The sequence below is a fragment of the Peromyscus maniculatus genome, chromosome 3 (assembly GCF_049852395.1).
Source record: "Peromyscus maniculatus bairdii isolate BWxNUB_F1_BW_parent chromosome 3, HU_Pman_BW_mat_3.1, whole genome shotgun sequence".
In the NCBI taxonomy this organism is placed as follows: Eukaryota; Metazoa; Chordata; class Mammalia; order Rodentia; family Cricetidae; genus Peromyscus; species Peromyscus maniculatus.
In genome coordinates, this window is record NC_134854.1 from 164670553 (window position 1) to 164697723 (window position 27171).

Sequence of the window (27171 nt, forward strand, 5' to 3'; positions counted from 1 at the left end):
TTTGTTAATGATAGATGGTACAGCCTTTGTTTTTCTTCCCATTTCTTATTTCCTTATCCAATCCACAAGTCACCCACTCTGTCACCAAGGAAAGTTGCCCGATGCCAAAAACACCCCAAACAAAACAAGCTGAGTTTACAAAAGCGCTCACAACCCAAAGCCATACATAGCGTTGGTCTGGAGACACGACGCATGTATGCCATGGACATCTGTCACAACTTAGCTCTCCAGTCACTGGCCCTCCAGCTGGCTTCCCAGGCTACCTGGGGGAAGAGCAAGTTTTAAAGTTACGAAGCCGTATTGATTAGTCAATCAAGCAATTGGGGAGCTGGAAATTTGACCAGTTTTCGTTAACATCACAAAGCAACCATCATACATGGTTCTCACCTGCGAACGATGTAAAAGGCATCTGGCTTGAGGAAGTTCTGTCCCCAATGTGAAATGAAGGAAGAAAGTGCTCTCCTATTTAAGTTATTCCTTTCTTGGATAGTAACAGCTTCATGAACCAGAAACATATTGTGTAATGAGGGGAAAGCTCTCACTGTTCCTTTAGGCAATAGGACATTCTGTTGATATTGGGCATGTTATCTGCTCATTACTAATTTTTAAAAATGTGATTGTAGGTCCTGGTGTATTCTGGCTAGTGATATGTTTAAGGTATCTTTCCACCCCAGAGGTCATTCAGCAGTGTAACTGCCCTTATGTCCATTGTTCTTAACAGCAGCACCTTTGGAATCTTCAGGCCTAATACTACAGCAGCATTTCATATAACCAAAAATCAATCTTTATTTCAGAAGTTTTATTGTGTAATTATTATACATTGTTGTCTTGAACATTAGATGTTGAGAATGTGTCTTAATTGCAAGTAGTCTGCTTTTATATCACAAATTTCCTTCTTTTGTCATTCTTGATTTTAAGAAGTCTTTCCTATTCAAAAATCACACACCGGCATTGGGATGCATTCTGCCGATATTGAAACAATCAAGTTAAATGAAAGGACAAAATGTAACTGACAACATCCAATTGAGTCTTCATTTGAAAATTACAAAAGTATCAAACTGACTTTTTATTTAATATATTTATCTCATCCTAAATGTGAAGAGCACTGCATTACTGAGATTTTCTCTTAAGGCTTTCACAAAATGATCATTTAATCACTGGGAGTTTCTTTATGGGGAATAGCCAAGGTAGCCTTAATCCTAGAGAACACTTTCAAAAGTGAGAGCAGGTAGCAAATGTCCCCTCCAGCGTCTGTGTGAAAGTCTCAGGCTAGCTGCATCTCAGATCCACTAGGGGGACCATTACACAGTAGAAGCAGGCTGCTCTCCTCACAGGTATTTCCTTACTTTCTCACTTAATAACGCAAGGAAGAAAAACACTTTCTAATAACAACAACAAAAGCCATCTCAACCAAATTACTGGTGATTTATTTTTAAAAAACTGGTATTAAAAATACTTTTTCCATTTAAAAGCTATTAATTTAGAGCCCATATTTAGAAACTCACTTCATGATCCATGTTCTAGCATGAATAAATGAATGCAGGATTAGATTCATTACAGAACATAGATAAAAAATGTGCTGTAGTCACAGGTTGACTTTAACAGTAACATCACTAGTATTTTCTCCTGACAATACAATGTTTGAATAATTATCAACATGAATTTAGGAGGGCACATTCAGAATGTAGTAATGATGTTCACCTTTTAAAAAATATTCATTTTTTATTTTATGTTAGGAGTGTCTTCCCTGCATAAATTATGTGCACCACCCACATGCAGTGCCTACAGATGCCAGAGAGGGCGCCAGAACTCCTGGCCTGGTGTTAGAGGGGGTCACCAGCACCATGTGTGTGCAGAGAACAGAGCAAGGACACGCAGTGCTGCTAACTGCCGAGCCATCTCTCCAGTCCTGAGGTCTTCATCTCGTTAAAGAAACACGTGAGACCATTTCCTGTTGCCTGTCAGGTACCCACCTAGTGTCCTGTCCCTTGATCATGTCAGGGCTTCTAAGTTCCCGCGGCTGCTCGACACATGTTGTATTGAACTATCGTCAACTTGACATCACTGGGACTCCTATTTCTAAGAAAACAGAACCCAAATCCCTTCGAATCTTGTTATCTTCTTGTCAATGGAAAAAAAAATCTCTAAGGAAGCTTACTCTTTCATTTAATGTGGTTGGAGGAATTGTCGTCATGTGACAAAGCATTCAAAAGTAAAGAAGAACAGTGTGTGTGGCCAGGGAAGTGTGCTCACAGGCCAGGAGCCGTTTAGACCAACAGCATCTTAGTCAGCCTTGAGTAGTCCAGCATGGACCTCACAGGTCCCACATCAATGCTCATTCAATGAGGAACAGGGCCGGCAAGATGGCTCAGTGGATAACGGTGATTGTCTTGTGAGCCTGGTGACCCAAGTTAGATTGCTGGAAGGAGAGAATCAACTCAAAACGCTGTTCTCTGACCTCTGCACACAAGTATGTCACACACAAACATACACTAGCGTGAGTGAGCATGTGTATGCACACACATACAGGTAACGTGCACATGCACCTACACAGTAATAAAATAATGTCTCAGGAACTATCTGAAAAGGGGCCTTGACAACCAGTGACCTTGCTCTGATTTCACGTATGAGAACACTGCCGTATTGTCACATATCTCCACAGCAGAAAGCATTACAAGTTGTCCATCTGTTGCCATGCCTCCCTGATCGGGATGGTACAGAAATACAGAAGCAGAAAGCCTGGTCCTGAAACTCAGTGCTGCAGGGATTAGCAGCAGCAGTTTGGGTCCAGTAAGTCTTTTCTTCAGGAGACTGACATGCCCCATAGGAAGCATGTCAGCCTCTGAAGCTGGTGCTCACGAGATGACAGTGGCCGGGAGGTACAGAATGTGTCTCAGACATTGCGACATGTCCCCTGGGCGATCACAATTGCCCACGGGGAGAATGGAAACTCACATTTCTAAACTGTATTCACAGAAAGAAATCTGGAAAAGGCTTCTTGAAATAGTTTAAACGTTAGATAACATCTGTCAAAGACCAAGTGAACAGTCATCAAGTGTCCTGCTGCAGAGAGCAAGGCATGCACAGAGGGGACTCTGAGCAATGGCAGAATTCTCAACACAGCACCATCTTTACTTCGCCAAGTGTGACTAAAACACTTCCTCAGAGTTAAAGCCGTGTTCCCAGCCGTCGATGACAGCATCACAAACCACTAGAACCTTGGTAATTTCAGCACCTAGGAAATCCACATCTGTTGTTGGAGAACAAATCTGTTTCTCTCTTAGTGAGCTCAAAACCAAAGTTGATTAAGATCCCATTTTCCACTCGTGGAAGGCACTGTGGCGTGGGCTCCTGGGCTCCTCCGTGCTCCCTGCTAATTTTTAAAACTTTTGTTTTCCTGGTTTGCAAGACAATAGTCAAAGTTTAGTTATTAGAGGTCTTTTCTTTTGAAGTTTGTGTTTTGTGTTCTGTAGACCAGGCTGGCTTCAAACTTGCCGAGGTTCTGCCTCTGCCTCCTGAGTGCTGGGATTAAAGGCATGCACCACCATCACCCACCCAGCAAAGTTATTTTTTAAACTTATCACACTTTGTGGTTCTTAAAAACTCTTCGAACACAAGACAAATCACAGTCCCTTTCAAAATGTTTCCTTTCCTTTACCAATAACAACTCAAAAATTTGTTTGTAATTTAAAATTAATTTAAGATGGAGTCATGGAGTCATCCTTGTGGATTCCTGAAAACTTCCCTAGCTCCTGGTTTCTCTATCCTCACAATGTCTCCCTCTATCACGATTTCTCTTTCATTGCTTGATCACTTTGTCCCTGTTCCAGCTCTACCATCCTATTCCCTTATATTCTCATTCCCATCCCCTACCCTGTATGGCCCTACCTCACCCCACCCTGCCCCCGTTTACTCATGTAGATCTCATCTATTTCTCCTTCACAGGGCGATCCATGTATCCCTCTTGGTTTCTCCTTCTTAGCTAGCCTCTCTGGAACTGTGGGTTGCAGTCTGCTTATCCTTTGCCTTTCATCTAGTACCTACTTATGAGTGAGTACATACCATGTTTGTCCTTTTTAGTTCCATCCATTTGCCTGCAAACCTCATGATGTCATTGTTTTTTACTGCTGAGTAGCACACTGCCTATGGTGGGATATCTTACACAGCCTTGGTGCAGGGGGAGGGGCTTAGATCTGCCTCAACTGAGTGTATCAGGCTCTGCTAACTCCTCATGGGAGGCCTTGCCTTGGAGGAGGTGGGAATGTGGGGTGGGTTGTGGGGGGAAGACTGGGGTGGGAGGAGGGGGGAAGGGGGAATCTGTGGTTGGTATGTAAAATGAATAGAAAATCTCTTAATAATAATATATATTTAAAAAATAAAATTATTTTACATTTATCCACTGTAGTTACTTTCTAGTCTATCTAAATTCCCTTCTGTTTTCTTTTGGAGACCAGATGTCAGGTACCACAGGCTCACTTGAGCTCACTATGGGGCTGAGGATGACCTTAAACTTCTGATCCCCCTGCCTCTCCCTCCCACGTGCCACTATCCCTGCTCAATGGAGGAAGCAGCATTTGGTTCAGGTTTGGCAAAGAGCCTTTCCTCCCCAAGGGTGGAGAGAAAGCCATATAGTCCTGCTTTTCTGTCTGTACAACACAGTTAAGGTTATCAGCCATCACTGTCAACAGCCAAACAAGCAATGAGAACCCACAAGCAAAAGCATCAAAATGAACAGAACTCTGTTTAGCAAGACACATCTACCTAATACAAGCAGAATTTTCAAGATATTTAAGTTTATTTTTTAATTTTTTTCTTTTATTGGCACTGGTAGGTATGGAACCCTGTGTCTTACACATATGAGTCAAGGCTACTGAGCTACACTACCAGCCCTGCACTTTCGTTTAAATAGTTTTACCACTGGTATTGAGAGAAAGTCCCCAGAGGAAGCTAGCTTCCCAATAACACTGGAATTTGGTCGTCTCAAATGCACAGGTCTGGCAAACGATAGCCAGCATATCTGGTTCAGTTTATCCTTTGCTTTTGTCAATAAAAATGTATTGCAAGCTAGCTACCGTTACTCAGGCACATGGATGGATGACTTCGTGCCACCATGACAGAGGTGGTGAGTCTGCTGTCTCCTCTCGGGCCTTTCCAGAAAAGGTTTTCTGAGTATTGTTGGAGGATTTCCAAGAAAGTGTCATGTAGAAGACACAAAGAGGGAGTGTTATAGACTTCACACTCACACACAGGGACATTGAATACCCGGGTGCTTATTTCTGAATCACTGCTGTTAAAAAAACCCAATGATATAATTATACTATAATCTCCCCCCAAAACCAAAAGAAATAATAAAAAAGAGTTATATTTAAGAAAAATGTGAAGAACTTTGTAGGACATATTCCCTCCACCCCAATACTTGGAAATATTTTTTTCAGGTTTCTTGTAAAGATTAAAAAGCATGAAAAAAAATTACATGATTTCCTCCACTAACTCCTCATCTTATCAAAATAAAAGATCTTTTTTAAATAAAAGTTTTTATTGTCCCTTAACTATTCTGAATAAAAAGTCATAAATAATGTAAGGTACCCAAGTCTTGATCTGAAAAAAAGTAACATTTTTAGCTGCACTATAAAGGAGAGAAAAGAGGGCAAGGAGTGATTTGTAACTGGAATAATATGTACTGTGTATTTGAATGTTTAAGAGCTCAGCATGTCTACTCTAGAAAAAATCATCAAAACAGATACTTATAAATAAATATAGAATCATCAAAAATTCAGGGCTGAAAGGGCAGATTGATATACCTGGATTGGAGTTTGGTCACTGAGAGAGTGAGATTTGAAAATAGAGAATAATTCTGTCAAGTTCAGAACACAATGAAATGTGGTCTTTACATTTTACAATTTCTGCTGCTTTTCTGAATAAACTACTACACACTAAAGCTTACAAAAATTCTTTTGATGCATAAGTCAAGTTAGGACTTTGGTAGAAATAATAAACTATATTCTGCTGACAAAAGATTGTGGCTATTCTCTAATGCCTCCGAGGCATCGTTGCTACAATTATAAAAAGTAGTAAGAAGGAAAGAAAAGGAAATTGGAGAAGGGGTTAAACAATGAAGAGTATGAAATGTCTCGATGACTGCATTTTTTCCTGAGGATTCCATGGAATGAACGGTGGAGTGAATCCTAAACAAGAGAGCAGAAATTTCTGCAGCCCGGAAGACTCATAGAAAGGACGCATCTGAAGATGTAACAGGGGACTTCCATCTGGCATGCTTCCAGGAGGTTCTAGAATTCAAACAGAAGCCAAGAGGGAAACACAAAGGGAGAAAACCTGACATTGATAGACTCCAGTCCCTACCTATCCACTTCATCACTGCAGGCACACTGCCTGGAATTCATCCTGATAGCAAATACCAGCACATTCACCAAGTGAGGGCTTTTGCTAATGAAACTGGCAATTCCTCGGGCCGAAGTCTGTTCTGAAAGGCTGCCTGTTAAGACTTTAGAATTAGGATGCACTGCCTTCTCCTGCCTCAGGAGTCAAGTTTGCCCACCAACAACTCGTGTCCACAGACCTAGAGATCAGAGACTCTACTAGACCGTATAAAAAAATCAAAACTCACCGGGTATCTTGTGAACATTTATAACATGAAAATGAGTGACCATATTTATCTTTTTTTAAAATCTGGAAGAGATAATGGAAGGAATAGAATTTTTAGAAATAAATCTCAAATTAAAATCGTCAAAGAGACTTCAAAGGAGAATTGAATTTATGAAATAAGATTCTTAGAAAATTAATCATCAAAGAAAATATTTTAAAGGTATTGTTTAAAACTAAAATCAGAGAGGACTGAAATATTGGTGAATTTTCACATTGAGCTTTGACGTGAAGAAAGATAGGATGTGTAAGATACAAGCTATAAAAGAGCCACACAGAAAGGTTGTGTATCTAAAAGGAGACTGAGCTGCTAGGATAAATACTACATGAGGGAATTTGAGTGAAAAAATGACGATGTGATAAAAGCAAGAGTTGCCAAAATAAATAGGTAAAATAAGAAAAGAGGGTATTAGAAACCCCATCTAAAGAAAAGAATAATTGACTCCAAAAGATCCATAATTATAACTTGCTATGTAGCTATCTAATAAAAACTCACAAAGTCAAAACAGTGTGAATGTTACTAACTGTAAACTTTTCAGATGAACATATAGATAAATGTTTGGAGATTTCATTATGATACAAATATTATGCTTCTTAGAAAAGAATGCAAATATCCCCTCTGACATTGTTCAGAGAAGTGTGTGTGTGTGTGTGTGTGTGTGTGTGTGTGTGTGTGTGTGCACGCATCAAAGACTGGGAGGTGGGAGAGTAGAAAAGAAAGAGAGAGAAAGATGGTGCCATCCCATCTTCTTCAGTGGCCACAGTTAGTATGGACGTAAGTAGATGCCAACATGGAGAAAGTTGCTAACAAGGGAGGTGGGTGAAGAAACATAGTCATAAAATGGGAGAGGGGTGTCACAGAGATCTCATCACTTCTGCTGCAGCCATGGAGGCCAGGAACGACTAAATTTGATTCATCAAAGACCTGGGCTACACAGTATTCCCAGCAGAGATTTTCCACAGAAGGTTGGCATGAAGTTGATTGGCAGTCTGGTAAAATCTCTGGATCTGTCCCCAATATAATATTTTAAATGCATAAAGCAAACAGTGTGAAATGATGAAGGAGAATGATTGTATCAAAACAAAAAAGATGGAGCCAAACCTTGACGTACTAATAAATGGTTCTTAATAATACATGAGATCTGACATCGGCATAAGGTGAGAGTTAATAGTATCATAGATTTGTGGCAATAGGTAATGCTATATGAAAATATTTCTGAGCTCCAACAATCATAAAATTGAAAGGGTAGAGATACGGTTGAGGCTAGCTGCCTGTGTCTCATTTCAATCTAGAAATTAAGAAAAAAATAGGTGTGAGGCTTCCACATATCTAAAATCAGATTTCTTCACCAATGTAACTATATTCCATATGCAGTATTTATGATTTAAAAATACCAAAAAGAAACAATCGAAGAAATAAAAATATCTAGGAAGCACTTTAGGGCTCAGGGGGTGGTAAAGACACTTGTCATGCATGGTTTATTTTTTTATTTCATGAATATATTATTTTGGATGCTTTATTTAAAACTGAAAAAATGTACCTATCTTGCAGTATATGAATATATGTCTCTCTACATAAATCTCTGTGTGTGTACTTATATACATAAGATATAATGATATATAAAACTGTGGGTAATATATTTCTCAAACTTGATTCAACTGTCTAAAACTAAGAAATATTCTTCATAGCAAAGGAGACAATGGAATGAAGAGATGATCTAATACTTGGCAGAATATATGAGCCATATGAAAACATGCCAATATCCAAAATATTTAAGGCTTGAAACAATTAGAGAGCAGGAACACAACTCACTTTTAAAATGAGTGTTGATTAGCTACTTCCTCTGGATTGAAACATCCCCTCGTGGAAGTAGAGGGGAGGCTGACAATCTCAGAAGGAAGTCCTAAGACTTCTCATAACTCATAAGAAACTGGAAACTACGCACGTGTCTTTCCCACAGGCCTGCACGTTCTATCCTGTTTCTAATAAACTCTATAAGCGGAAAAAAAAAAAAAAAAAAAAAAAGAAACTGGAAACTTCCACGTCTCAGGAGACACCTGCTTGAGGTCCTTAGGCCACACACAGTTGCTTGTGCAGAGGAGGTTCTGCTGTGGAACTCTGCAAGTTACACAGCCAAGCTACAAAAATGAATGTTAGGTGAGCTGTCACCCGTACTGGGATGAATCTTTTAATGAGGTGCCACCTTGGAGTTACCATGTTGCTGGAAACAACCCCTCACCCATGCTCCTGAAAATAATCCAAGTTAGAATAATTTATTTGGTCTGTCTATGGTGTTCTGTCAGGGTAAATGATTGTTTGGTCACACACACACACACACACACACACACACACACACACACAAAGACACACAACCAAGAGCAATAATCTAAACTGGCAATTTCTAAAGAAGAGATATATGTGGCCAATATATGCATGATAAAATGCTCAAAGTCTCTAATCTCCAGGGAAATAGAAGTCAAAACCACAGTGAGATAACACCTGACATATGAAAGAATGGCCATTAACAAAATAACAGATGTGGCCTCTTGACCAAGGTGTCAGCCTCTTTGTACACTGTTAGAAGGAATTTAAATTAGTTTAGCTATTTATGAAAAGTTTCCATCTATAAACTCAAAAAACCTGAAGCTCGAGCAGCCATTTGATCTAGTAAGCCTTCTTTTGTTATAAATCAAAGGGAATTGAGAGCATCAAGTCTAAGGGACCCTGTGCTCCCTAGTGCATGCCAATAGGACTCACTGCAGTCAAGAAACAGAGGAGTTCATCGGTGGATGAACAGATAAAGAAAAAGTGGCTTCTGTACACAATGCAGGAGACTGTGCTCTTTAGAAAGAATAAAATTCTGCCACTCCTGACAATGTGGATCGAGGTGACATGAGGCTAAGGGAAATAATTCAGCCACAAAAGGACAAATAGGACATACCACCCCACTTATATGTGAAATCTATGACGTTCTATCTCAGAGGAAGAAGTTACCAGAGAGTGAGCTAGGAGGCAGTTACGGGAATTGGAAGATGGTTTTCCAAGGTTATAAAGCTGTGGATGGCTCACAAGAATATGTTTTAGTGATCTACTGTTTTACATAGTGACCACAGTTAATTTTTTATTTCAATGTTGCTAAAGTATTTTAATGAGGACATCACAAAAATAAATAAGTGGGTGAATTGATGGGAGACAAGAAGTGCCACAGTTCATTTCCTGATACATTAAGATCAAAATATTACACAGCGCTCCACAAACACACGCACTTACTTGTCAGAACTGAACTAATTTTAAATGCAGAATTTTGAGACCTTCCTTCACCTACCTTAAATGATTGGCACGGTTTGTTCTTAATGCCTTAGTCACAGGCAAGGAGATATTAAAACACAGTCAATGTTTTGATAACAGCAAAGCTTTGAGAGAGATAGTCACACAATCATACATAATTTTGATAAATAGCCTAGGAGAGCTCTACCCATGAGTAATTATCATTTCTTAACAGTAAATAGTTCACTTGAAGAAGAAAGGAGACCTCTGGGCCCAGGGTGAGCCTCCAAACAAAGCTTCAGGTAAAACAACACAATTGATGTACACTAATCCTTATCATGACATTTACCGGGCCAAAGTACCTGGTTACTCTGTATGTTCTCTCTGTCTCATTCTCTGCCCCTCCTCTCTCTCTTTCTCTTTTTCCTTCTCTCCCCTTCTTCCCTCCCTCTTCCTTCTCTCTCTCTCTCTCTCTCTCTCTCTCTCTCTCTCTCTCTCTCTCTCTCTCTCTCTGTATGTGTGTGTCTGTGTGTGTGTGTGTATGGAAGTCAAAGACAACTTGGGAGAGTCAGTTCTCTACTCTCACTTCGTGTGTCCTGAGATTTGAACCCTGGCCCTAGGGCTTGCTGGCAAATGTTTTTACCTGATATCATCTTGTCCGCTCACCTGGTTACTCTAAGCAAACATTCAGAATATAAGAACAACTTTATTACACAGATATGTTAATGTTAATGACAGCAATAACTGGGACTGTGTATGTAAATGTTCCTTGTAGAGTTAAAGACTGACTTTGGGAAATACTAGACAGTTTTATTTTCAGTTATAAACACAACAATGACCTTTGGATCTATTGTCTCATGTCAAGAATTTGGGATTGTTCCATGATATTTGGTCACAAATACTTCTAAACACTCCAAATTTATAATTCAACTTCAATTTGGTGGCTTGTTATTAACCATTAGACACTAACACAGTGCTCCTAAACCTGCAACCCTTTAATACAGTTCTTCATGTGGTGGTGACCCCCAATCATAAAATTATTTTCGTTGCTACTTTATAACTGTAATTTTGCTACTGTTATGAATCTTAATGTAAATATCTATGTTTTCTGATGGTCTTGGGCCAGCAAGAAGCCTCAGGGTAAAGGAGCTTGTTGCCAAGCCTGGCAACCGGAGTGTGACTCACAGACTCACATGATGAGAGTAGAGAAGCATCTCTGAGGCTTGACCTCTGACCTCTACACGTGTACTGTGCCACACATGATGCACACACGCATGTGCACGCACACACACACACACACACACACACACACACACACAAACACACACATACTTACAGCAAATATAACATCTCAAAAACATCTGTAATCTCTGTGAGCAAACAAAAACGTTCTCATTTTATGGAAACGTTTGCAACATTCAATCTATTCACCATCAAATACCACAGAAAGAACTAAAACAGGTATATTAAAAATATCTGATTGAGGGGGCTAGCCAGCCATAGGCTAGCCAGGGTACTCAAGATCCTGCCCGGTTGGAAAGACATCCATAGGCCTGCCCGGGTCCTTGCTGTGTGGGGCAGGTAGGCCCCGTTATGATGAGCAAACACGTGGTGGAGAATGAGGAGGGACAGAGAAGCAGAATGGTTCACACACTGTGGAGAAAGGCGGAAAGGAAGGAAGACAGGGAGGAGTAGGCTGACACTGGAGGCCTGTGATGTCTGGGTCCCTCGTCTTACAGCAGCCAGGGTCTGTGTTGATGTCCGTGGCCCATGTTGCCACCAAAGACACATGAAGCCTGGGGTCTGGGCCGCAAACCATGGCCTTGTTGGTGGGCCATGCTGCTGCCAGAGCCATGCTGATATGAGTGGCCAGGGCTACCACCTGGAGTCAGGATGTTGACTGGGAGGAGCTGCTGCCTGGGGCCGGGTCTGGGTCTGTGGTCCAGCAGTAGCTGGGATCTGTGTTGAAGTCTGTGGTCCAGGTTGCCACTAGGGCCCACACTGAGGCCAGAGATACGGGTCACAGCCTGTGGCCTATTTGGAGTCTGGAGCTCATGGTGCAGCAGAGGCCATACAGATCTGGGTGGCCTGTGCTGCCATCAGGGACATGGAATCATCTGTGCCCAGATACCAAAGGCCATGTCTATGTCTGTGGCCCTATAGTGGCCAGGGTCTGGGTGGACATATGTGGTTCTTGTTGTCACTGAGGGACATGAAGATGCCCAGGGTCAGGTCAGCCACCTGAGTCCAGGTTGGCATGCAGATCTGAGTGGCTTTGCACTGCTACCCAATGCCATGGTGATGTCCAGTTCAGAGCTGCAGCTAAGAGCCATGTCTGGCCTGTGACCCTACTGTAGCCAGGGTCTGTGCTGATGTCTGAGGCTCTTGTTACCACCAAGGTCATGCAAAGCCCCAAGGTATGAGTGCCACGCTGCCACTGGGGCCCATGCAAATCTGAGTGGCCTGTACTGCCACCTGGGGCAAAGGTGACATCCAGACTGGGCTCCTGCTGAGGATCATGTCTGGGTCCATGGTCCTATCGGCAAGGGTCTGTGCTGAAGTCCAAGTCCCATGTTACCCCAAAGGTCAAACAGAAACCCAGTGTTAGGGCTGCAACCTGAGGCCTTGGTGGTGTCCAGGGCAATGCTGCTGCCAGAACCATCCCAACCTGAGGGGACATTGCTTCCACCCAGAGTCAGGATGTCATCTGGGCCCAAGCTGCTGACAAGGACTATGTCTGGGTCCATGGTCCAGCTACAGCTGAGGTCTGTGTTGATCTCTGTGGCCCATGTCACCTCAGGGGACCTTAGAAACCATGCAAGATGAAATCAGAGGGTCATGCTAAATCAGCTCTGCTCTTCACTGGCCCAAGGAAAGCTGGCCTTGCCTCTCACTGGACACTGCAGCAAGAGAACTGGCCCTGACCCTCACAGAAGAGCTGGCTCCTGCACTTAGGAGAGATGGGCCCACCCCTCACCACAGGTGAGGGTGAACCAATGCTGAGGGCATGGGTATAGGGAAACTGACTCCACCCCCTTGCCTGAGACAGGTAGCCCCAATGATCTGGACTGACCAGCTCAGCTACCACCCAGGTACACAGCCAGGCCCTGGGTTGGCCCACCCTAATATCTACCCCACCCCATCAATATCCACAGGATCACCATGACTGGGGTGATCACAGTGTGATATCTCAAAGGTGTTCTGGTGAGGATCCAGTGATGATGGTGGACCAGAAACCAGAGGCCTTGAACCAGAGGCTGGTAAAGCTGATAGGAACATAGAGTGCAGCGTATGACACACGGAGGCCCCCAGTGCCACCAGGAAGAAGGAAGAGGCGTTGGAGAGGCGGGAAAGAAGAAGTGAAGAGGGATTTTTGTTGGCTTGTTTGTTTTGTTCTTGTTTTTGATTATTTTCTTTGGGGGGGACACTGCAGGGGTGAGTAGATGATTTGGGGGAACCAAGAGGTGATCAGAATTGGGGTGCATGATGTAAAAATCTCAGAGAAATCAATAAAGAACTTAAAATTTAAAAACTCTGATTGCTGAACACATGACAAAGTTACAGTCTATCGGGGCTACATTTTCCTTTCCCATTTTGAAGAATGAGTGCAGATTCTTAAAGCAATCTCAGAAGCTGGCAGACACCGACCTTAATCCAATTAAATAAAGCTACAGTTCCGAGGGCCTCTAAGAGTCTCCGCTGCTCATCGTTTCTCAGCCTCATGTTTCAACAGGCACTTAGGCATCAGGGACTGTTAGAACTAAGTTCAACCTCCATCAGTCATGATCAGTCATTTCATTAAATCTCAAGAATGTAGTACCTTTATCTCTTATTAAGATTTATTTATGTCTTATATGTATATTTTGCCTGCAAGTATATTTGTGCATCATATATGTGCCTGGTGCCCTCAGAGGTCAGAAGAGGGCATCAGACACCCTGGAACTGGAGTTATAGACAGTTGCAATCTTCAAATATCTTCTCTTGTTGTTTCTCAAGGCAATGACTCTCTTTACTATATAAATATCACAGACCATCTTTGGCAATTATGGCTTAGATATAAAGGAAACCATACAGTGTACCATCATCCCCTTAACCTAGAGTCTCTGTTCCAAGATCCCATTGAATAGTTATTAGCCTTGTGTCCACTACTCTTTTTCTATGCAGATGGCTCTGAGGAAATTTTAATTGATAAATTAGGTACAGTAAGAAAATATAACTACCAATAAAATAAAAGTAATGTAATGTGCAGCAACAACAGTAACAGGGATGTGACCCTCTCAGAACCACATGCTGCTCCGTTCACTTTCTTGTTGAACACGGGCAACTGAAACCTCACAGAGTGAACTCAGGGGCAAGAAAAGAACAATATATTATACCCACTGCCTCGTGCTTTTGAGATTCATAAAGTGTTCAGTTGTAGATCATGCATTTTTACTGCTGTATACTTTTCCATTTTAAGAATGAGCTGCAGTTTATTTATGCATTCTGTATTTTCTGGGCATTTCGGGAGTTTCTTGTTTTGGGCCACCATGCACAGAGATTCTCCACTGCATATCATTCAGTGAGCATATGTATGTATTTCTGTTGGATCTACACTCAGAAGTGGGATTGGAGTCACAGACACACATTCATATGTTCAGCTGCAGTATATTGCTAAACAAGCTCCCTAAGTGGCTGTGTAATTTACATTGTCAGCAGCTGTGGGCTTGAGTTCCAGTCTCTCCACAGCCCTTCCCACTGTTTTCCTGTTGGAGGTCCATCCCATCCCACCCCATGAATACAGATCTACTAAACTGAACCCACTTTACAATGGTTACCATTTTAAAAACACAAGTGATTAAAATGTGCAAAGCAAGAATTATTTTATTAACCAAAATACAGGATTAATTCATTCAGACCTACCAAAACTGTCCATCCCCTAAACAACATGGTTTTGCTTAAATAAGATACCATTACAGCCTTAAAAATATCAATTCTCAATATCCTCTTAAAATAATACATTTATTTTTGTACATGTGCATGTAATTGGGCACCCTCAGAAGACAGATGAGGGTATCAGACCCCCAAGGACTGGAGTTATAGGTGTTTGTGAACTACATGATGTGGGTACTGAGACCCCAATTGTGATCATCTGCAAGGTCAGCAGTTGCCCTGAACCATGGATCCATCTCTCGAGCCCAGGCATCCTTTAATGCACAGTGATGTCTTGACTATAGGCAATGTGCCTGATGAAGAGCAAGATATCACATCACATTCCTGAACTTGGCTATGGTCAAGGACTCATTTGGATGACTGAAGATCTGAATTGAACCAGAGCTGCATTTGACTTAGTGTTGACTAGGTCTTCCCTCCCCCACTTTGTGGATAAATAGTTAAAGAGTTTTAAAATTTTTAATGGTGTGTATATGTGTGTCTGGGGATAGGTGGGTATATGCACATCTGTTCAGGTGCCTAAGGAGGTCAGAGGTGCCATAGTTCCCTGGAGCTGTAGTTATATGCAGTTGAGAGCAGCTCAATGTGGGTACTGAGAATCAAACCTAGGTCCTTTGCAAGACCATCATGTATCCTTCACTACTAAGACATCTCTCCAACACATGGATAAACATTTGAAAAAATGGCTACATTAAACAGGTAGATTTTTTTACTTTTCTTGGAAAAAGAAATACTGTGTAACCAGGAACCCAACACATCACCAATACCAAACGCGCTCGCTCTCTCTCTCTCTCTCTCTCTCTCTCTCTCTCTCTCTCTCTCTCTCTCTGGCAGGCTCTCTGCTAGTACACAGCTATGGGGATCCTTGCTCTCCCTAATGGGCGGATGGTTGCTGAGTACATCCAAGCATCAGTCAGTGAACTTCGGTACAGCTGAATTCTTACACTAAAATCAACTCACTCACTGCATTACCTTCCTCATTTTGGAGTTTAATTAAGCCCACACTTAATTTAACAAGCCATTAAATATTTTGAGAATTGAAGAAAATGGCTCCAGATAGTACAGACTGTTAGTATGGCTGACAGAATGAATGTATGGATGTGCCTTCACACTGGGATGGACCAGGCCAGGAGAGGTGCCGGAGCTGGGCTCCTAAGTGTCTTCCTCAGCAGCAAGTTCTTCTGACACTTTTAAAAGTAGTTATAGTTTAGCCAGATAAGGTGACATTTATCTGTAATCCCAGCATTTGGGAAGGAGTGGAGACAAGAGGATCAGGAAATGAAAGATAGTGTTGGCTATGTTGCTAACTCAAGGCCAGCTTGGGCTACGTAAGACCTTGCCTCAAAAAGTTATAGGAGGCACCAGGCGGTGGTGGTGCACACCTTTAGTCCCAGCACTCAGGAGTCAGAGCCAGGTGGATCTCTGAGTTAGAGGCCAGCCTGGTCTACAAAGCGAGATCCAGGACAGGCACCAAAGCTACACAGAGAAACCCTGTCTCGAAAAAACTAGAAAAAAAAAAAGTTATAGGAGGCAAACGTTCTCAACAGTAGCACCAGAGGATGAGCCCCAAATCAAGACTGGCTCATGAGGAAGAGGAAGGTTATGACTGAAGACAAACTGCCACCATGGATTAAAGCATGACATCCCCTCAAGTCCTGTGCCTCTTAGGGAGGCAATAATACCACCTTGTGACGTTGTGTCTGAAAGACAAAAGTGAGTTAGAAAATTAGAATGTCTAAAAAATAATCTATCAGATAATATGCCAGAGAAGCACAAACAAAACATCACATCATTTAAAATATGTGAGTCTATTACACATTCATATGGTATAAGTCTTAACATCCTGAGGGATCATTTCAATGAGGGAATTGATCATCCTTGTGTTTTGCTTTCATTTCTTCCTCCAAACAAAAACTTAAAAGAAAGAACATTTCTTAAGAGCGATCCCTAAAAGTGATGTGGAGATCAGGAGAAGAACCACAGAAAATCATGTTAAGGACACAGCGTGGTATTCACTGGAAGCAATGTGATGTTTCCTGAAGGGACTATAAAGCTGCTCTCTCTGCTGTGAGGTCATTAGAGGCAAGTCCAACTTTGAAAAAGGTCAAGGTTAAGCATGAAGCTCACTCACAAGAGCTACGAAGCATTGGCCAGCAAGTTTTATTCAAACACTGCTGCAGAAGGGCAGAGCATGTGACGTGGCCTTACCCAGGTAGAGGGGCAGGAATGTGGCACTCAGCATCCTCACGGCAACTCTTGGGGAGGCATTGCTTCCTAGACAGGAGCCTCCCAATGGATGTTCCTTTTCATTTGGATGGAAGCAAGTCTTTGTACTAATGCCACGTAAAGGAAAGAAAGGAAGAGGCCCAAGGAGATGGTTCAGTCAAGTGTTTGCCTTGTAGGCATGAGGTCCTGAGGTGATACTTTATCTGTGTCCCCCAATAAAATTTATCTGAGGATCAGAGGAAAAAGCCAGCCACTATAGTAAACATAGAGATCAGACAATGGTAGCACATGCCTTTAATCCTATCACTGGGAAGGCACAGATCCATCTGGATCTCTGTGAGTTCAAGGCCACCCTGGGAACAGAGCCAGGCATGGTGGCACATGCTTTTAATTCCTAGCACTAGTTAACCATAGAGGTCTGGAGGTCTGTACAGACAGACAAGAAGTGACAGACCTGGGTGAAAAAGGAAGTGATGTAACTGGGCGGAAAGAGCAAATGAGTTAGCATATAGGTGTGTATATACAGGAAGTAGGTCTTTTTTGGTGGATGATCTCCAAGCAGGTAAGAATGTGGCTGGTTTCTTTCTGCTGTTCTGATCTCTCAACTTTTTATTCCAATATTTGCCTCCGGGGTTTTTATTAATAAGACCATTTAATACTTTGTCCTACAAGGTCTACAACTTACAAGTCGTCCCTGTCAGTTGCCCCTGGGGCTGAAGCCCGAGTAAGCATGTTTACCTGGGCATACCAAAATAAGTTCCATCAGTGATAGAATCCCATGAGGCATCTTTCAGAAGCAGTATGAGTGGGCTGGAGAGATGCCCAGTGGTTAAGAACACTGGCTGCTTTTCCAGAGGACCAGAGTTCAGTTCCCAGCACCCAGCATGGCAGCTCACAAATGCCTTCAACTCTGATGCTAGAGCATCTGATGCTGTCTTCTGGACTCCACAGGTACTGTGCTCACTTGTATAAACCCACACCTCTAAACATAGGTTAAGATAGAAAGAAATCTGTTTGTAAAGTTGTCAGTGATATTTATTTTAAAATGCAAACAAATGGCTGGTAGATTACTTATACAGGGTTCATTTTGGACAATAGAATAGCAATAGGCTCATGTCAGATACAGTCTACTCTATTTAATTAGAAGTCTACTTCTATGGTCCTCTATGCACCCTGCCATGCACATCATATCTCTACTTCTCCCACACAGCTGTCTTTGGTGATGTGCGCACTCAGTTGTGTGTGATTCTTGATTCTTATCGGCAAAAGCAAAGTTTAAAGTAAGGCAAAAGCATTATGCATTGTGCCTCCTTCACAGAAGTTACCAGAAGGCCTGGATCATACGATGCATGTGACAGAACATAGCAAACACTGAGCACGTACAGAGGGTCTTTCTGTGACACAACCATCAGTGATGACTGCATAGAACAGGGTGAAAAGCAAGAGTTCTGGATGTTTCCATAATATTTGGGCCATAAAAAACAATTTCAAAAGCCAAGTGTAATGACATAATTCAGTAACCTCAGTAGACGGTCAGGAGTTCAAGGGCATCCTCAACTATACAGTGAGTCCAGGTCATCCTGAGCTGAGACCCTACATGGTAGTTTGAACCTGAAGCATACCCAATAGTCTAAGGCATTTTAACCCTGGTCTCCAGCTAGTGGCACTGTATGGAGAGGTTGCAGAACTCTCACAAGATGAAGGCTTGTTAAAGGAAGTAGATCACTAAGCCCAGGCCTAGAGGCTCCAGCCCAGCTCACTCTCTGCCTGAGTGTGGATACAGTGTCACTAGCCAGCCTCCTGCTCTGCCACTTGCTTGCTCCCCTGCTCCACGTCTTCCCGCTACAGCAGACCCTATCCCTCTTGAACTATAAGTCTGAATAAACTCTTTCTCCTTAAAGTTGCTGCTGTTGGGATGTTACCATAACAACAAGACATAAACCAAGACACTGTCCACAAAACAACCAAACAGAAGAGCGCAGACTACAGGTCTCTTGTAAGCTAACAAGGGTTCACACCATCCTCCATTATCAGTACTGTAGCTGTCCTTAGTGTCCTTTATAAACAATTTGTGGGATAGAAAAAGAAGGGGAAGAGAAAGAGGCGGGGATGGAGACTGGTTTCAGGATGCATGTATTTCTCTGAGACTTCAGAATAATTCCATTTCCACCCCCAACCCTCTATTTAGAAAGAAGAACTGGGGTGCAGACAGCTGTTTTTACCACGGGTCATCATGGGGATCTCGTGAATTAATCGGCGGAATAAAATATTTCCCAAAGATAGCTCCCATCTCAAAAGGGTTATTCAGCTTTATTAGAATTTAGCCACTCAGTGTCTAGGGACTGAAGGGTAGTGGTGACATTCATGAGGGTCGTGTCTGTGACATACATTCAGACATGCTCCTGTGTGAAGTAGGGTTTTGTTTCTCTGCAGATTCCATCCCGAATAATCGAGTGACATCACAGATGTCCTCAAGTTCCAGGCACAAAGAGAACCTCTGTCAGTGGCAGATCAGAGACATTTTCTGATGATTATAAATATAACTAAGTTTTCTAAACCAGAGAATTATGAATCACATTAAAATTAGCCTATTAATCAGGGTCAAAACTATGCAATTCAGCTCTCCTGTTGAAAATCATCTGGGAGGGGATTTATTACATATCCCAAAGTTTCTCTAAAGGAGGAACCTCAGCGACTGACAGAAGACAATGAGACCCTGAGAGTAAGACAAAGGATCCTTCCCATGCACCTACTTCCCTCCTCCTCACTGGCATTTGCGCTAGCTGGTGTCTTTTTTTTTTTTTTTTTTTTTTAAAGAAGATTTATTTATTTATTATGTATAGTGTTCTGTCTGGAAGCATGCCTGCACACCAGAAGAGGGCACCTGATCTCATTACAGATGGTTGTGAGCCACCATGTAGTTGGTGGGAATTGAACTCAGAACCTCTGGAAGAACAGTCAGTGCTCTTAACCACTGAGCCATCTCTCCAGCCCCACTAACTGGTGTCTTGATCAACCTAAAAGCCAGTGTGGGTTACACTAAACTTGATAGAAGAGAAAGTAGGAAGTAGTCTTGAACGCATTGGCACAGGAGATCACTTCCTAAATATAACACCAGCAGCACAGACACTGAGCACAACAATTCCTTGAGTCTTTGCCCCAGGCTTTCCTTTAATTGCTTATCCAATAGCATTCGGTCCCACATGGCAGTGATTTCCAGATTCGTAACTCATTCCTAAGCTGTGAGAACAAGACCCAGCATCTACTTCATCCAGGGGTCTCTTCATCATCTCTACAGGAAGCCTTTCAGGAAAACTCACTGTGCTAGACTTGGGTGCTTTGTCCTGGTGCCACCCCTCCCCCAGCAGGCCATTTCAGTCAGATTGCCCCGAGGCACAAACCAGGAGCCCATCTTCACTCCTGGCCTCATCCTGTCCTTTACCTGACCACCTTGCTGTGTCCTGATCGACAGGTGTGAACGGACAGCTCCAGAACTCTAAGGCCACCTTGCTATTTAGCTCAGGAACACCAGTGCCAATCACACAGCAGCATTTCCTAGGTAAAGATGCTCCTTTTGCTCTTTCAGGTAATTCGTCTTCTGGGGACACAAGCTCCATCCCCATCCAGCCTCATCATCCGGTCCTATCATTCAATGCCCTCTGACACCTTTGCTCTCTTCCTGCATTCCCTACACTCCATGAGTGGGCTTCCTAACACCCACCTTCCGTTCACAGCACTGCTCACCCCATGGACACTCCCTGCCACACTACCCCCACTGATTTCCTAGCATACAGAACAGTGGGTTACTGTATGACACTTTCATACGTACTTTTGGTTGACCACCCCTTTCCTTTTGATTCCACCCTCTTCAGTCTTCATCATAAAAGGCTTTTTAGCAATGCCTGCCTTGATGTGAGCTTAATAATCCAGCTCTGGGGTCCTATCCTCAACTATTATACAATTGGTACACTTTACAAATGTATTTAACAGACAATTATAAATTTTAAACAAAGACTAAATGTAAATAAAGTCAGTTACTTAGAATAGCTCACTATTCTTGAGGCCAGCTGGTCGCTGCTGCAATGCCTCTGACGTCCTTGTGGTTTTAGATATGTATATCCGCAGCTTGAGGGCAGAGGTCGAGACAGCTCCTAGGCTTGTCCAGCCCTGCTATAGCCACAGAGGAAACTAGTGTGTCTGTGATATGGCCATGGCAAAGCATTGGCGCTCTCTCAACTCCACTCCCCAACAAAATGGTAATTCCCACTCTTTAAGAGAAATACGGCAGATACACACCCTGTACCCCTTCAACACCACCAAGCCCCAACTGTGAAAGCTGAAATTTAAGGAACATATGGTGGTGAATGCATTACAGGTAGCATTGCTTAAACCAGCCTCATTTTGACTCCCCATGCATCCTGTAACCTTCCCAGCTGCCCATAGTTTCCAAACCAAACTAGCATTTCCTTAGGGAAACCAAGTCCACACTGAGGTCCAGCTAGCACAATTGCCTAGTCTGGGTAAAAAACGCCTCTGTGTAGATAAGCATTTTAAACCTCAAATCAAATTAGCTCTGTCACGATGGTGCTCGTTCTGTGGGTCCTGGGTCTGGCTGCCTTTGCTGTGGGACCTCTACTCTCTTTTTAATTCATTTACTTTCTTTTATAAGCAGCGTGGGTGCCTGCTGTTGTTGCTATGGCTGCCATGCTTCCTTCCATTCGAACTTCATCATTTGATTATTGGTGGGGTTTTGTTCTTTTCTTTTTTCTTTCTTTTTCTCTTTTCTTTCTTTCTTTTTTCTTTTTCTTTTCTCTTCTTCTTTTTTTTTTTTTTTTTTTTTTTTTGAAATGGGATCTCACCCTATAGCTCTAGCTGGCCTGAAATTCAGTATGAAGCCTAGACTGGCCTTCAACTCAAAGTGGTCTTCCTGCCTCCGCCTCCCAAGTTCTAAGGTGACAGCCATGCCCACCATGCCCTTTTTACTTTGTTATTATCAGATATAAAGATGCTGTCATTAGCTTCTTAGATGGACATACTGAGCTAATGAGACTACTAATTTCACCCCGTTAGCTATTTGACAAACATTTTTTAAGAAAAGTATTTATGTCCAACCCTGCCTGTGCTAAAAGTTAGCTGGGCCCCAACTGAAACTCATGAAGCAGGCAATGGCATAAATGAAACAAGCTAGACAAATAGACCAGATGACATCAAAGGCTGCACGTGTAAGCATATGGAATCAGAGACTGAAGAAGGAAGGCTTATCTAGGCGGAGAGGGGGCGAGCTCAGCAGATGAGGATGCTTGCCGCACAAGCTGGAAGACCTTCAGATCCCAGCTCCCACATGATACCTGTAACTTCAGCACTGAAGGAGAGTCACTGCAGCTTTCTGACCAGCAATCCTTTTGGAAAAACCTTCAGTGAGCAACTCATTTCAGGGAAATAAGAGATATAGAGCATGGCACCTACTTCCTCTCGGTCTCTGCATGAGCATTCATGGGCATGCATAGGCATGCACACCTGCTGACACACAAGTACATATACACATAGATACCATATACACAAAGAATTAAAAAGAGATATATAGATAAACGATAGGTCAGTAATAGATAAATATAATAGATGATGGATAGAAAGATAAATGATAGTTAAATAGATAGATAGATAGATAGATAGATAGATAGATAGATAGATGATAGATGATAGACGGAGGTAGATGATTGATAGATAAATGATAGACAGACATAGATGATTGACAGATAATAGATAAATGATGGACAGATATAGATGACTGATTGATAGATGATAGATAAGCAATGATGAGTTCTTCAAACATGACATGCCAAATCTTAAAAAAAAAAAAAAACATGAGAAGCAGCTGGATGATGTAGCTGACTATAGAGAAGGTACAGCTGCACACATCTGTATACAACTGGGATTATTTGCATGAAAGCTGTGATATAGGGAAGGCTTTGCACATACCCATCCCCCAAACTGAATGAACCAACTTCAGCTTCATAAAGGAGACAAGAGCTCAGGTGAGGGTCCAAGGGGAAGCAGAGCCCACATCCTGCGGGTATTATTGAATGCCAGGTTATGAGATGTTACTGTGAGCGAAGAGATTGACATGTGGATTGAGGGATGTGATACATTATAATGTAAGGTAGTTTTTGTTTGAAAGGGGTCATGAAGCTACTGTGAGAGAAACAAATCTGGGGACACGGGATGGTTTGGTAAAGTCATATGACCAATTTAGGAGGCTGTGACTCCAGCACATGGGAAAACGGAGGTGGAGGAGGAAGGCGCCAGTGGAGAGAGCTCAGATGTGGAAAGCGTCAAGGTGCAATATGCAAATGGAAGGACTGGGATTCGTTAGCAGATTCTAACATGATTATGCATATTTACAAGAACATCTGATGACTATTAAACTGTACAAACACTCAGTGATGACTTCGCTGCACATTGTGATTATAATGGGTATAATCAGTTGGATGGGTGATACTAATTTAAAGGGAAAATAATTTTGGGAAAATATTGAAAATACATTCATAATGAAGATTCATTTGAAGAAATGTTAAGCACCTTTGCAGTTGAATAAACACTTTATAATCATCAGCAACATATTAAGGGCTTTTGTCTATGTCTTAAAAGTAAGCTCAGTACAATAGGAATATTGTTTTGTCATGACGAATGCATCTTTGACTAATTCTTTTGAAAGGAATGCTGTCAACTGTGTTAGTTACAACTCACAGCTTAACATGATAGTTCATTCTGTAAGCTCATTCAATAAAACACTGCCCAATTGATTATATATCTGTCTATGTGCACATATGTGTATATACATATTTGCATGTGTGTACATGTACATGTGAAAGCCCAAGGTTGACTTTGGGTATCTTCCTTGATCGATCTCCACTGTACACATCTCTTTGAACCCTGAACTCTTTGCTTTGGCTACTGTAGCTAGCCAGCTTGCTCCAGGAGTTCCCTGTGTTGGCCTCACTTTGGCTGGGCCCACAAGTGGCTTGTCACACTTTTGGTTGGCTTTTTACATAGCCAGATCATGGGTTCATAACTCCTGATGTTCACACTTGTGTGGCCTCTCCTGGGTCCCATTCCTTACGTGTTTGAAGGTGCATATGGCCCATGCCCAGCTTTACTCCTGTCTCCACTGGCCTCATCAAAATTGTATGGGAATAGATAGACATATAAAAGAAGGCTTTTTGAGTTTGGGTTTTTGTTTTTAACTATACACACTTACCATTTCTAATGTAAAATGGGAATGATCAATATCAGAAGAGTTTCCATACAGCAAGACCCATAAATACTAAGTCAGAACAGGCACACCCAAACATTAACAGAGAAGTTAAAAAAGATTTTGAAATCAACCTGTTGAATTAGTTTGTATTGAGTTTATTGCATAATCCCTGGGAGTCTTAACATGTAAAAATGGAGATTAAGTTTCATAGAAAGAATCAAAAAGATATTAGAGTGGTTTTTATTATGGTTATAGCTAGAAGTTAAAACAGGTAAGAGAGTAAACAGAAATATAGGTCTCTGTCCATTTGTTTTAGAATAGAATTCTTTTTAAATGTGTTTAAAATAAATAGATGTGTTTAGTTTCATGAGTGTTTTGCTTGAATATATGTCTGTGCATGACACACATGCCTGGTGACCATGAAAGTTGAATCCCTTGGAACTGGAGTCATAGATGGTTGTGAGGCCCATGTGTATGTCGGGCAACAAACCTGGATCCTCTGAAAGAAGAGCAGTTGCTCTTAACTGCTAAGCTATCTCTCCAGGCCCCCGAAGAGAGTTCTTTATACTCATTTATTTTTGTGGTTTTGAGTAAGATCTTACCGAGTGGTCCATGTTGGCCTGGAAGCAGCAATCCTCCTGCCTCCACCTTCCAAGAGCTAGGATTACAGATGCGAACCACAATGCCAAGACTTATATATTTATTGTTTTAAGCAATACAAATATTCAAGATTCAAGCTAAAACTAGGAATGTGTATTTACAGATGTGTGCACACATATTTGCAAACATCTAAGTTTCTAACTCTGCCTATATATAATATACATATATGCATTTATCTGGAATGATACTCAGAAACTAATTAACAGTGCTTGCTTTGGGAAGAAAACAAAGGAATGGGAATTGAAAAGAGACTTCAGGGATCTGTTAAAAATATATCCAAGGAGCAGAGAAGGCAGATGTGAAATGTAACATTTGCAAGCAATGGTACAGGTCAATCTATGGCTCCTATGGTCCCTCAAGCAATGGCAGCAGGTTGCTAGCAAACAAGGTTCTACAGCTAGTGTAAAAAATACACGCGGCCCCTGTATCTAAAAGTCCATTTAGTTCCAAGGAATGACACTGCGAAAATGTGAAAGGCTAAAAGTAGAATGCTCCTTGGCTGAGAACACAGTCAGTTTCCCAAAAACATTCTGTAAGGTCTTCATGTAAGTTTGATACTGCTCTAATTTCCAAATTTCACCTTCTAAAGAAAGGTGTGTGTGTGTGTGTGTGTGTGTGTGTGTGTGTGTGTGTGTGTGTGTACAGATACACTCACACTACAAGCTCACATAGAGGCCAGAGGTCCATATTAGTGTCTTGCCCAATTGTTGTCTATGTTGATTCTTGAGACATGGTCTCTCACTGAACCTGGAGCTTACTATTTTCTCTAGATTTCATGACCAGCAAGACCAGTTGTGCTTAAGGATGCAAATCACAAGACTGACAAGACAGTGCTTGACAGTTCCTATCTCATCAGGTGTACCCAGTGATCTCCCACCCATGCCCTGCAGCCACAGAGCAGAACTCTCCAAGTCCCTTGATTTTCGTCTTTAACTTCATTGCTTTTTCAAAACCAGACTTCATAAAACACCTCAGAAAAACAACTATATACATGATTTTTCTTTTTACTTTGCCTCCTTGTGTTGTATTCTGGACATTTCTTCCACACTAATACCCATCCATTGAGCTCCATGAGGAGTCAGAAAATAAGAAATTGACAATGGAGACATTGAAAGTCCTCTTCCTCAGGGAGAGGGGGCTGTGGTAGAAATGGCCGCAGGCTGGAAGTTATGAAGCAACTCATGGGCACCAAGCTTCTACAGAAATAAATCTTAAGGTGAAGACCCAAGAACACCCTCAAATGTAAAAATTGATTATAAATACTTGAATTCTGGTTCTAACACCCAAAAGGCGAAACCAACATGCTTAAATCAATCAAATGATGAGAGAAGTTACAGCATTCATGAGCCAAATTTTAAAGCTTAATATTTTAAAAAATATGACAAGACTCATGAAAGGAAAGGGTATTACAAGGCGTCTACACGGGTGCTGGTGTACCCCACAGAGGGTCTACACGGGTGCTGGTGTACCTCACAGAGGGTCTACATGGGTGCTGGTGTACCCCACAGAGGGTCTACACGGGTGCTGGTGTATCCCACAGAGGGTCTACACGGGTGCTGGTGTACCCCACAGAGGCTCTACACGGGTGCTGGTGTACCTCACAGAGGGTCTACATGGGTGCTGGTGTACCCCACAGAGGGTCTACATGGGTGCTGGTGTACCCCACAGGGGGTTTACACAAGTGCTTAGTTTTTGCAGTTTCCTGAGGAAAGGCCAAAGCCCAGACAGCAAATCCCACAGTGACAGAGGTCCCTCCATCAGGGTGTGAGGATTCCAACAAGTGAAGAATAGACCTGACCCACACTTGTACCCCTTGATGACGTGACGCACAGCATCTGTCTGGCTGACCACATTTGAACTTTGTCTAATATTTCTAGCACTGCACCAAAACTAAAACCAGCTAACCCTCCAACCCTGCTTGGATAGGGAAGCAAATCAAGCTCAGAGATGAAACCCAGCTACCTATGAGAACCTAGGTCTTGCTACTGTGAGCAATTAGATCATTCAAGGCATGTGGCACCTTGGGGAGTCACAGGCAAGGCTTTCAAGATCCATCTTAGGCAAATCTAGAGTGGTTTCCTGAGGGTCAGCATTTTATGACTGTGCTACTGGTGCCTAGTGCCTTACCTAGAAGTCAGAAATAATCAAAATCTCCCTCTGCACTTAAGAC

At 42.2% G+C, this 27171-nt stretch overlaps 1 protein-coding gene across 2 annotated transcripts in view; it reads right to left on the reverse strand.

The window, feature by feature from the left end:
* The window catches only part of Sox5 (SRY-box transcription factor 5), a 1002153-nt gene that overhangs the window by 537836 nt on the left and 437146 nt on the right, over positions 1-27171 (reverse strand). The window lies entirely within an intron of this gene.